At 38.6% G+C, this 12,770-nt stretch overlaps 1 non-coding gene across 1 annotated transcript; it reads right to left on the reverse strand.

The window, feature by feature from the left end:
- Positions 1–931: 931 nt before the first annotated feature.
- On the reverse strand, positions 932–1,039 carry LOC112719230 (small nucleolar RNA R71). Its single transcript, XR_003161540.1, has one exon. It is a non-coding gene; the product is annotated as a small nucleolar RNA R71 (small nucleolar RNA).
- Between the last annotated feature and the right edge of the window lie 11,731 nt (positions 1,040–12,770).

Genomic DNA, 12,770 nt, shown 5'->3' on the forward strand with positions numbered 1-12,770 from the left:
CTATCACATCTTCTTAAAACCAATCATATCTTCTTAACCACATCTTTTTCAAAATAACTTTCAATCAAATCTTTTTGATTTCTAATTTCAAAATCTTTTTCAAAAATCACTTTACTTCTTTCCCACTTTTATTTTCGAAAATCAATTAGTGTTTTTCAAAATGTTTTCAAAATCCTTCACTTAATTTTCGAAAATCACTTCCCTTCTTCTCACATCCTTCTATTTATGGACTAACACTATTCCTTAATGCAAAATTCGAACTCCATCTTCTTTGATAAGTTCGAATTTTCTACTTCTGTCTTCTATTTTTCTTTTCCTCTGACACCTCAAGGAATCTCTATACTGTGACATAGAGGATTCCACATTTTCTTGTTCTCTTCTCTTTCTTATGAGCAGGAGCAAAGACAAAAGCATTCTTGTTGAGGCTGATCCTAAACCTGAAAGGACCTTGAAGTGAAAGCTAAGAGAAGCTAAGGCACAATTTTCTGTAGAGGACCTAACAGAAATCTTCAAAGAAGAAGAACTCATGGCAGCCGAAAACAACAAAAATGCCAACAATGCAAGGAAGGTGCTGGGTGACTTTACTGCACCTACTCCCGACTTCTATGGGAGAAGCATCGCTATCCCTGCCATTGGAGCAAACAACTTTGAGCTTAAACCTCAATTAGTTTCTCTAATGCAACAGAATTGCAAGTTCCATGGACTTCCATTGGAAGATCCTCATCAGTTTTTAGCTGAATTCTTGCAAATCTGTGACACTGTCAAGACTAATGGGGTTGACCCTGAGGTCTATAGACTCATGCTATTCCCTTTTGCTGTAAGAGACAGAGCTAGGACATGGTTGGACTCACAACCTAAAGAAAGCCTGGACTCTTGGGAAAAGCTGGTCAATGCCTTCTTGGCAAAGTTCTTTCCACCTCAAAAATTGAGTAAGCTTAGAGTGGAAGTCCAAACCTTCAGACAGAAGGAAGGAGAATCCCTCTATGAAGCTTGGGAAAGATACAAACAATTAATCAGAAAGTGTCCTTCTGATATGCTTTCTGAATGGAGCATCATAGGTATTTTCTATGATGGTCTCTCTGAACTATCCAAGATGTCTTTGGATAGCTCTGCTGGAGGCTCTCTTCATCTGAAGAAGACGCCTACAGAAGCTCAAGAGCTGATTGAAATGGTTGCAAATAACCAATTCATGTACACTTCTGAAAGGAATCCTGTGAACAATGGGACTAGTCAAAAGAAAGGAGTTCTTGAGATTGACACTCTGAATGCCATATTGGCTCAGAACAAAATATTGACTCAACAAGTCAATATGATTTCTCAAAGTCTGTCTGGAATGCAAAATGCACCAAGCAGTACTAAGGAAGCTTCATCTGAGGAAGAAGCTTATGATCCTGAGAACCCTTCAATGGAAGAGGTGAATTACATGGGAGAACCCTATGGAAACACCTATAATCCTTCATGGAGAAATCATCCAAACTTTTCATGGAAGGATCAACAGAGACCTCAACAAGGTTTCAACAATAATAATGGTGGAAGAAACAGGTTTAGCAATAGCAAGCCTTTTCCATCATCTTCTCAACAACAGACAGAGAGTTCTAAGCAGAATAACTCTGACTTAGCAACCATGGTCTCTGATCTAATCAAAACCACTCAAAGTTTCATGACTGAAACAAGGTCCACCATTAGAAACTTGGAGGCACAAGTGGGTCAGCTGAGCAAGAAAATTACTGAACTCCCTCCTAGTACTCTCCCAAGCAATACAGAAGAAAATCCAAAAGGAGAATGCAAAGCCATCAACATGGCCGAATTTGGAGAGGAAAGAGAGGCAGTGAACGCCACTGAGCAAGGCCTCAATGGACGTCCACTGACCTCCAATGAGTTCCCCAATGAGGAACCATGGGAATCTGAGGCTCAAAATGAGACCATAGAGATTCCATTGAATTTACTTCTGCCATTCATGAGCTCTGATGAGTATTCTTCCTCTGAAGAGGATGAGTATGTCACTGAAGAGCAAGTTGCTAAATACCTTGGAGCAATCATGAAGCTAAATGACAAGTTATTTGGAAATGAGACTTGGGAGGATGAACCCCATTTGCTCACCAAAGAACTGGATGACTTGTCTAGGCAGAAACTGCCTCAAAAGAGACAGGATCCTGGGAAGTTTTCAATACCTTGTACCATAGGCACCATGACCTTCAAGAAGGCCTTGTGTGACTTAGGGTCAAGTGTAAACCTCATGCCTCTCTCTGTAATGGAGAAGCTAGGGATCTTTGAGGTGCAAGCTGCAAAAATCTCACTAGAGATGACAGACAACTCAAGAAAACAAGCTTATGGACTTGTAGAGGATGTTCTGGTAAAAGTTGAAGACCATTACATCCCTGCTGATTTCATAGTCCTAGAGACTGGGAAGTGCATGGATGAATCCATCATCCTTGGCAGACCCTTCCTAGCCACAGCAAAGGTTGTGATTGATGTTGATAGAGGAGAATTGATCATTCAAGTGAATGAAGAATCCTTTGTGTTTAAGGCTCAAGGATATCCCTCTGTCACCATGGAGAGGAAGCATGAAGAGCTTCTCTCAAAACTGAGTCAAACAGAGCCCCCACAGTCAAACTCTAAGTTTGGTGTTGGGAGGCCACAACCAAACTCTAAGTTTGGTGTTGAACCCCCACATTCAAACTCTAAGTTTGGTGTTGGGAGGTTCCAATATTTCTCTGAGCATTTCTGAGGCTCCATGAGAGCCCACTGTCAAGCTACTGACACTAAAGAAGCGCTTGTTGGGAGGCAACCCAATGTTTTATAATTAACTATTTTCTTTTGTTATTTTATGTTTTTTGTAGGTTGATGATCATGAGAAGTCACAAAATCAATGAAAAAAGCAAAAACAGAATGAAAAACAGGAAGAAAAACAGCACACCCTGGAGGAAGAACTTACTGGCGTTTAAACGCCAGTAAGGCTAGCTGTTGGGCGTTTAACGCCCAGTCTGGCACCATTCTGGGCGTTTAACGCCAGAAAGGGGCACCAGACTGGCGTTAAACGCCAGAAAAGGGCAAGAAGCTGGCGTTAAACACCAGAAATGGGCACCAGCCCGGTGTTTAACGCCAGAAATGGCTAAAAACGCAATTTTGCATGCCATTTGGTGCAGGGATGACTTTTTCTTGACACCTCAGGATCTGTGGACCCCACAGGATCCCCACCTACCCCACCACTCTCTCTCTCTTCTTCCCCATTCACCAATCACCTCAACACCTCTTCCCCAAAAACCCTTCACCTATCAAATCCCATATTTCTCTTCACCACTCACATCCATCCTTCATAAAACCCCACCTACCTCACCATTCAAATTCAAACCACTTTCCCACCCAAACCCACCCTCAATTGACCGAACCCCACCCTTCCCCCACTCCTATATAAACCCTCCTTCACTCCTTCATTTTCACACAACCTAAACACCACTTCTCCCCCCTTTGGCCAAACACATAGCCATTCCCTTCTTCCTCATTTCTTCTTCTTCTACTCTCTTCTTTCTTCTTTTGCTCGAGGACGAGCAAACATTTTAAGTTTGGTGTGGTAAAAGCATTGCTTTTTGTTTTTCCATAACCATTTATGGCATCCAAGGCCGGAGAAACCTCTAGAAAGAGGAAAGGGAAGGCAAAAGCTTCCACCTTCGAGTCATGGGAGATGGAGAGATTCATCTCAAGGGTGCATCAAGACCACTTCTATGAAGTTGTGGCCTTGAAGAAGGTGATCCCCGAGGTCCCTTTTTCACTCAAAAAGAGTGAATATCCGGAGATCCGACATGAGATCCGAAGAAAAGGTTGGGAAGTTCTTACCAACCCCATTCAACAAGTCAGAATCTTGATGGTTCAAGAGTTCTATGCCAATCCATGGATCACCAAGAACCATGATCAAAGTGTGAACCCGGATCCAAAGAATTATCTTACTATGGTTCGGGGGAAATACTTGGATTTTAGTCCGAAAAGTGTAAGGTTGGCATTCAATTTGCCCATGATGTAAGGAGATGAACATCCTTACACTAGAAGGGTCAACTTTGATCAAAGGTTGGACCAAGTCCTCACAGTCATATGTGAAGAGGGCGCCCAATGGAAGAGAGATTCAAGAGGGAAGCCGGTTCAATTGAGAAGGCATGACCTCAAGCCCGTGGCTAGAGGATGGTTGGAGTTTATTCAACGCTCAATCATTCCCACTAGCAACCGGTCCGAAGTTACCATAGACCGGGCTATCATGATTCATAGCATCATGACTGGAGAAGAAATAGAAGTTCATGAGGTTATAGCTCAAGAACTCTATAAGGTGGCGGACAAGTCCTCCACCTTGGCAAGGTTAGCCTTCCCTCATCTCATTTGTCACCTCTGTTATTCGGTTGGAGTTGACATAGAGGGAGACATCCCCATTGATGAGGACAAGCCGATCACTAAGAAGAGGATGGAGCACACAAGAGATCCCACTCATCATGAGATCCCTGAGATTCCTCAAGGGATGCACTTTCCTCCACAAAACTATTGGGAGCAACTAAACACCTCCCTAGGAGAATTGAGTTCCAACATGGGACAACTAAGGGTGGAGCACCAAGAACACTCCATCATCCTCCATGAAATTAGAGAAGACCAAAGAATCATGAGAGAGGAGCAACAAAGACAAGGAAGATACATTGAGGAGCTCAAGCACTCCATAGGATCTTCAAGAGGAAGAACAAGCCGCCATCACTAAGGTGGACCCGTTCTTTAATTTCCTTGTTCTTTATTTTCCTGTTTTTTCGAAAATTATGCTTATGTTTATCTATGCTTGTGTCTTGTGATCATTAGTGTCTTAGTGTCTATGCCTTAAAGTTATGAATGTCCTATGAATCCATCACCATTCTTGAATAAAAAAAAATGTTCTTAATTGAAAAAGATAAGAATTGCATGAATTTTGAATTTTATAACAGTTTAATTATTTTGATGTGGTGGCAATATTTTTGTTTTCTGAACGTATGCTTAAACAGTGCATATGTCTTTTGAATTTGTGGTTTATGAATGTTGGCTCTTGAAAGAATGATGAAAAAGGAGACATGTTACTGAGGATCTGAAAAATCATAAAAATGATTCTTGAAGCAAGAAAAAGCAATGAAAAAAAAAAGAAGAAAATTTCGAAAAAAAAAGAGAAGAAAGAAAAAGAAAAAGAAAGAAATAAAGTTGTGATCCAAGGCAAAAAGAGTGTGCTTAAGAACCCTGGACACCTCTAATTGGGGACTCTAGCAAAGCTGAGTCACAATCTGAAAAGGTTCACCCAATTATGTGTCTGTGGCATGTATGTATCCGGTGGTAATACTGGAAGACAGAGTGCTTTGGGCCACGGCCAAGACTCAATAAGTAGCTATGTTCAAGAATCATCATACTTAACTAGGAGAATCAATAACACTATCTGGATTCTGAGTTCCTAAAGAAGCCAATCATTCTGAATTTCAAAGGATAGAGTGAGATGCCAAAACTGTTCAGAGGCAAAAAGCTAAAAGCCCCGCTCATCTAATTAATACTGATCTTCATAGATGTTTTTGGAATTCATTGCATATTCTCTTCTTTTTATCTTATTTGATTTTCAGTTGCTTGAGGACAAGCAACAATTTAAGTTTGGTGTTGTGATGAGCGGATAATTTGTACGCTTTTTGGCATTGTTTTTAGTATGTTTTTAGTATGATCTAGTTAGTTTTTAGTATATTTTTATTAGTTTTTAGTTAAAATTCACTTTTCTGGACTTTACTATGAGTTTGTGTGTTTTTCTGTGATTTCAGGTATTTTCTAGCTGAAATTGAGGGACCTGAGCAAAAATCTGATTCAGAGACTGAAAAGGACTGCAGATGCTGTTGGATTCTGACCTCCCTGCACTCAAAGTGGATTTTCTGGAGCTACAGAAGCCCAATTGGCGCGTTCTCAACGGAGTTGGAAAGTAGACATCCTGGGCTTTCCAGCAATATACGATAGTCCATACTTTGCCCAAGATTTGATGGCCCAAACTGGCGTTCAAAGTCACCCTCAGAATTTCCAGCGTTAAACGCCGGAACAGGCACCAAAATGGGAGTTAAACGCCCAAACTGGCACAAAAGCTGGCGTTTAACTCCAAGAAGAGTCTCTACACGAAAAGACTTCAATGCTCAGCCCAAGCACATACCAAGTGGGCCCGGAAGTGGATTTTTATGTCATTTACTCATCTCTGTACACCCTAGGCTACTAGTTTTCTATAAGTAGGACCTTTTACTATTGTATTGGAGATCTTTCAATCTTCGGACGTCTAGTTCTTAGATCATTGGGAGGCTGGCCATTCGGCCATGCCTAGACCTTGTTCTTATGTATTTTCAACGGTGAAACCCTTGCTTAAGCTTGCCATGGAAAGGAGTAAGAAGGATTGGATGAAGACAGTAGGAAAGCAGAGAGACGGAAGGGAAGGCATCTTCATACGCTTATCTGAAATTCCTACCAATGAATTACATAAGTATCTCTATCTTTATCTTTATGTTTTATTCGTATATCACCATACCCATTTGAGTTTGCCTGACTAAGATTTACAAGGTGACCATAGCTTGCTTCATACCAACAATCTCTGTGGGATCGACCCTTACTCGCGTAAGGTTTATTACTTGGACGACCCAGTACACTTGCTGGTTAGTTGTGCGAAGTTGTGTTTATGCCATGGTATTGAATACCAAGTTTTTGGTTTCATCACCGGAGATTATTTGAGTTGTGAAAAGTATTGATCACAATTTCGTGCACCAATCCGCCAAAGTTCACCAAAAATAGGTTTTTACTAAAAGTGACAATTTTCTAGTTTTTCCAAAACTTCTAAAACCAAACCAAACAAAACACACTCAACATAACTCAAATATTCATAGTAAACACTTTCAAACTATTTCTCAAGCATCTAGCTATCAAACCATCAAATCCTCCTAATTTCTTTAATGTCTTCTCAGTATAATCATCTTAAACATAATCAACAATCCCAACATCAAATAATTTACATATACACTATTCTAAACCATCACAAACATTGTTTATCAACTTATCATCATAAATTCTCTAATTTCTCATCACCTATCAACAACAACATCATCAATCATCAACACATCAATAATTTCCCATTATTAACATCATAATTCATCCAATCATCACAATCATCATAATCATCATTATTCATACTCCACCATATACAACTCCTTTAACCGTCATCAAAATCATCATCAACCATAATATTTACATGTAATTAATCATGCAATCACATCATTCAATCCTATCTTAAAGGCCACTAGCCTAAGTGTCACGAAACATTACATATTACATAAAGAAAACCGAAATTAGACCTTGACCAAATCCCAATATGTACAAATTCACCAAGTTGAGTCCTCAAACAAGCTCAACAACACCTAGCCACCAAAGATCAACTCCAAGCACACTAACTCCTTAATTCAATTCCAACCAACAAGAATTTTCAAGCTAAACCATATAAATTACCAAAATCAAAACCTAGGGTTCACAAATATGGCAAATCACAAGGTATACAGCTTTCTTATCTTACCCACTGTGAATTGGGACAAAATCCAATAACAATTAAGTGCTATATTGTACCTAAACACCCAAAATCACAAAAATTACTCATTCACTATAACCAAAGTTTTGAATTTATTGGGAAGAGAGAAATTGGCCAGATAATTCGAATTTCTTACCAACTTGTTTAGCTAGAATTGAAGAGCTCAACAAGAGCTTCGTGTGGGCATAAACGGCTCATCAATCAGAGCTCTGTAGCTCAAGTTATGGCTCTCGAAAATTGATTGTGAATAGTGTCATATGAAACCCTCACCCCCTTCCTCTCATTCATGTTACTCAACCCCTTTGGTGCTAAAAGTGACTGTCTTGGCCACTTAAAGGTGTTGTTATAAGTTAGGTTTGGGCCCAATCTAACCCCTTAGTGTCTTTGGTCCGTTTGACCCAACTTTGGGACAAACATTTAGAATTAGCCCCCGGTTTTCAACTTTAATTATTTTCCTAAATTTTTCTACGGTTTTTATTACTCTCACACAGTACCAGACAGACTTAAGCCAGTACTGCCGGCTAATATACCAGTATGCATTTTTATGCTTTTTTCAGCAAAAAATTACATTTCCAACTCGGAAAATCCTACTAAATTCAAATATAACCTTTAAATTTTCAAATTAAAACTTATAAATTTGATCTTATTTTTAACAATTAAATTATTATTTTATTTTAATTGATTTGTTAATGAAAACCAGTTCTTACATTCTTCCCTCCTAATAAAATTTTCACCTTCAAAAATGTTAGTCTCTAGAAAAATATGCGATGGTAGTTCCCGTCCATTTCGGCTCAGCTTCGAGCGACCTTATCCGGCGGAACTTCCTTTCCGCGATGTCCATTGGCACCAATTTGAAACCTATCCTAACTTAGTTCTTTTTCCCCCAATTCATAGTTTCTCAATTCTCCGCAAATCTTTAAAATGAAACAAGCTTATACTCTCAAAATTTCCCCCCCATGAAGTCTTCCTCTCCTAACATCATCAACTTTTAATCAAATCGTCAAGGCATCTCATCCATCAATGTCAACTAACAATCTCCTTGTTTCTGGCCAGTGCTATCGACAACACACTTAAGCGGCATAATCACGTGTAGTCCTAAGTTCGACACTTTCAATTTAGTTACCAGTTTTACAATTTCCTCCACAATCATTTAGGAACCAATCTAATCTCACAGTCACAACCAAACTTAGTCATTGTAAATCATTATTTTCATTAATTCACTAAACCATTCAAGTATTCAAGCCTAAAATATTTCTAGTCATCATTCTACTACTCCTATTTGCAACTATCTTGTGTCATTGCATCCCGTGTCACTCTGATTTTCAGCCACTAATCAATTAACTAACTAATCCAATTACTCATTTAAGTCACATCCTATTATCGGATCACAGAAACCTAAGTTCACTCCTAAGCCTCCTCAACCTGACCCAATTAAAGCTTACACCCATCCTAAGACTTAATCACAAGTAGGGCTTTAGAAGATCTCTATACTTAAACTAACATCTCGTTAAAATCCTTATTCTTAATAATCATACTACCTAGAACCTCAACATCATCAACTCCAAAACATTAAATTCCTCACACTTACACCATTCTCAATCCTTAAATTCATCAATCATCAATTTTATTACTACCAAACCTTCACAATTATCATTATTCAACCTTAACATCGATACTCAAGATCATAACTCCTTGAAATCATCACAATTTTCAATAATCATCATGTATCATCAACTATTTAAACAACCATTTATTAATTCATTCACAACTTCCATTCAAAATCCCACTAAAGTATACAATTCAAATTTCCCTTAAACATACTAAACAACTAATGAATCTTTACTTATCATAACTAAAGTCAAATGTAATATCAAAACCAGCTAACTTCAAGCCTAAATCTCGCTCACTTATTTTTTTCCTTTCGACTTGTCTCTGCACTTAAACAATTTGCAAGAATTTTCCTTTTTCATTGATTCCTCCAAACGAACTCTAAGATTTCCCAGCCTTAACGGCAACATTCCATAAGATAAAACTAAGCTGAACCTTGGTCCTAGCAACATATCATACCAACTTTATCTGCTTACCTCTCTTCAGTGGATCCGATCCCGTCACATCACCCGCATCTAAAGCAAACACACGGTCTGGTTTCTGATTCTGACCCACATCTTTTTTTTTTTTACGACGACAGTTCTTGGATAGATGTCCAGGCAGTCCACAAGTATAGCATAAACCACTTCCCTTCATCTGGTAAAACTGCGCATTGTTGTTCCTTCCAAAGTTTCCTTGACCTCAAAGATGCTGAAGAGCAGGTCCATCTCTTTTAAAGTTCTGTCTCCTCGGTATAAGGTACTCCCCACGACTTTGATTGTTGGTATCACCACGGTTCTCTCTCCATAACTATCTTCTTGGCATAGTCCTCCACAATCCTTGCCTTGTTTACTAGCTCCGAGAACCTCCTTATCTCCAAAGGGGCCACAGCAATTATAATGTCATCCTTGAGCCCTCATTGATATTTGATGCATTTCTAACCTTCGTAGGACTCGGGAGCACCTTGACAAATCCTAAAAAATTTGCAGAGTTTCTCAAATTTACTAGTGTACTCGGCCACAGACAATAAGCCTTGATTCAGCTGCATAAGCTCCAACTCCCTAGCTTTTCTTACCGATTCCGAAAAATACTTTTTGTAAAACTTCGTCTGAAACATGTGGTGCGGAATTTATAACCACAAACTAATTGACAAGTGCACCGGATTGTACCAAGTAGTACCTCAAGTGAATGAGGGTCGATCCCACGAGAATTGATGGATCAAGCAACAATGATTGAGTGATTGGCTTAGTCAGACAAACAGAAAATAGTGTTTGGGTCTCAATGGCATCAATAGTAATTCAGAGAATCAGAAAAATAGGTAGTAAACATGTTGTGAATAATATATGGAGAAACAGTTAAGGCTTCAGAGTTATCTATTTTTTGGATTGACTTTTCTTACTAACTATTTTAATCATGCAAAATTTAATTCATGGAAAACTATATGTGACTAAATCCTAATTCCTTAGACTTTTTTAGTCTCCTCTAAAATTCATCAACCGCCAATTCCTTGGCCACTTAATTCCAATTAGAGGGTGAAGTTCAATTCTAGTTATAAAAAAAACCCTAATTATCCAAATATAAGAGGATTATATGTCACGTATCCCATTAAGTCCAGATAATTAGAAGTTTAAGAGAAATTGTTTTCAAACTGTTGTTCAAGTAAAGAGCTTTTCCAAGTTATATAAAAATTCAATTAGAACAAGGGTCATACTTCCGTTCCACTCAAATTCATAAAATAAAGAACGAAAACAATTCTTGAATATAAATCAGTACATGAATTAAAATAGAGAAATAATAGTATCAATTCATACAATAGACAGAGCTCCTAACCTTAACAGTGGAGGTTTAGTTGCTCATGGTTCAGAGAGAAAACTAGGATTCTGTAAAACTATAAATTACGGAATGAGATAAAAGAGAAGAGATGAGCCCGAAGGGCTGATTCTTTTTCCATTTTATATCTAATCTTAATTAATGTAAATTATAATTTCTAAAACTAAATGATATCTTTTCCTATTTTAAAATAAAAAATTAAGCTTAATCAGAATAAATAGGAGATTGTGTGATGTGTTTGAGGAGAGCTGGGACCACTTGAATCATTAATAACCTACGCCTAACTTGAGAGTGAGCTGCGCCTTACTTGGACATTTGTTGCGCCTTGCTTGGAATGTGGGCAGCAAAGAATGGCATGGAAGGCTTGACATTGGTGCCTTACTTAAGGAAAACATGTGCTTTACTTGAAGTTTGGTATCTCCTTGTGTATTGCGCCTAACTTGGAGGAAGTTGTGCCTTACTTGAAGTGAATGAACATTACTGGCATGTTGTTATTGTGCATTGCGCCTAACTTGAAATTTCTCAAGTTAGGCGCAGCCTTGGCAGACTTTGTAGAGAAGTAGTATGAACTATTATACATCGTTGGAAGCTCTAAAAGTTAGCTTTCCAATGCCACTAAAATCACGTCCATTTGATCTCTGTAGCTTGAAGTATTTAGGTTTGAGTGCAGAGAGGTCAGGGTTGACAGCATCATTCGCCTTCTTCTCTTTTTCTACAGAAACTCCATCAAATCTAGCCGAATGCTACCTAAAATAAACAAAATTTCACACGACTCAAAGTAGCATCCATAGTGGCTAAAAGATAATTAATTCTTGATTAAACTCAACAAATTGAATTCAAATTCACTAGGAAAAGATAGAAAATATGCTCACGTATCAACATGTCCTAAAGAATCTCCGTATTCGGAAGCCGTAATAGTTGGCACTCTCTCTGCCACCAGTGTTGCGCCTCCCCTATTAGTTGATAGGCTGCAAACTCTACATATTGGTAATAGTGCCGAATATGTAAGATGTAAGGTTCCGGAATGCCGAAGGCAATCCCAGAACTTCACATCAATACTGATTTTCAAGCTTAACAAAAAAAACTTAAACTAGAAGCCATAAACCATAAACAGGGTTATCTAAACTTAGGGGATTTCTAACTAATATTAAATCACACTGCTGTATCCCACAGCTGTCACCAACATACCTTCCACTCGATCAAATTGCCGCCGCCTACCTAACCTCGTAAATACCAGACAATCACAAATAATACAAGCATGTAAAACACAAGTAATATACATGTACAGAAAGTAAAACAACTAGCAAATAAGCATATTATTCATTTAGGCAAGAGATGCAATTAGGCAAAGCAAACAAAACACATAGAAGATACACATGATGAATGCATGTCCTATTGGCTCGTGATATCACTTGTCGGTCCATAAATGCCAATCCGACACACCCTTTCGGATGTCGCCTTTCTGCCATGTCTGAGGATATAGTGCCTGGCACGCTTTTGTATCGTTCTGAGGATATAGTGCCTGACACACTCTTGGGCAAAAAGGAAAACAACAAAAACATATGGTACATCATAAATCGTTCCAATGATATAGTGCCTGGCACACTATAATTTCAAGGATATAGTGCCTAACACACTTTTCACCTCCAACAAGTCCATCAACCTCAAATCATCACCAGTCATCACCATTTTCTCATCTCAATCCACTTTCAATCCTCAAGTCTCAATATTCTAAGGATATAGTGCCTGTCATACTCTCCTTTAATATCCATCA

This window comes from Arachis hypogaea, chromosome 10, assembly GCF_003086295.3.
Source record: "Arachis hypogaea cultivar Tifrunner chromosome 10, arahy.Tifrunner.gnm2.J5K5, whole genome shotgun sequence".
Lineage (NCBI taxonomy): Eukaryota > Viridiplantae > Streptophyta > Magnoliopsida > Fabales > Fabaceae > Arachis > Arachis hypogaea.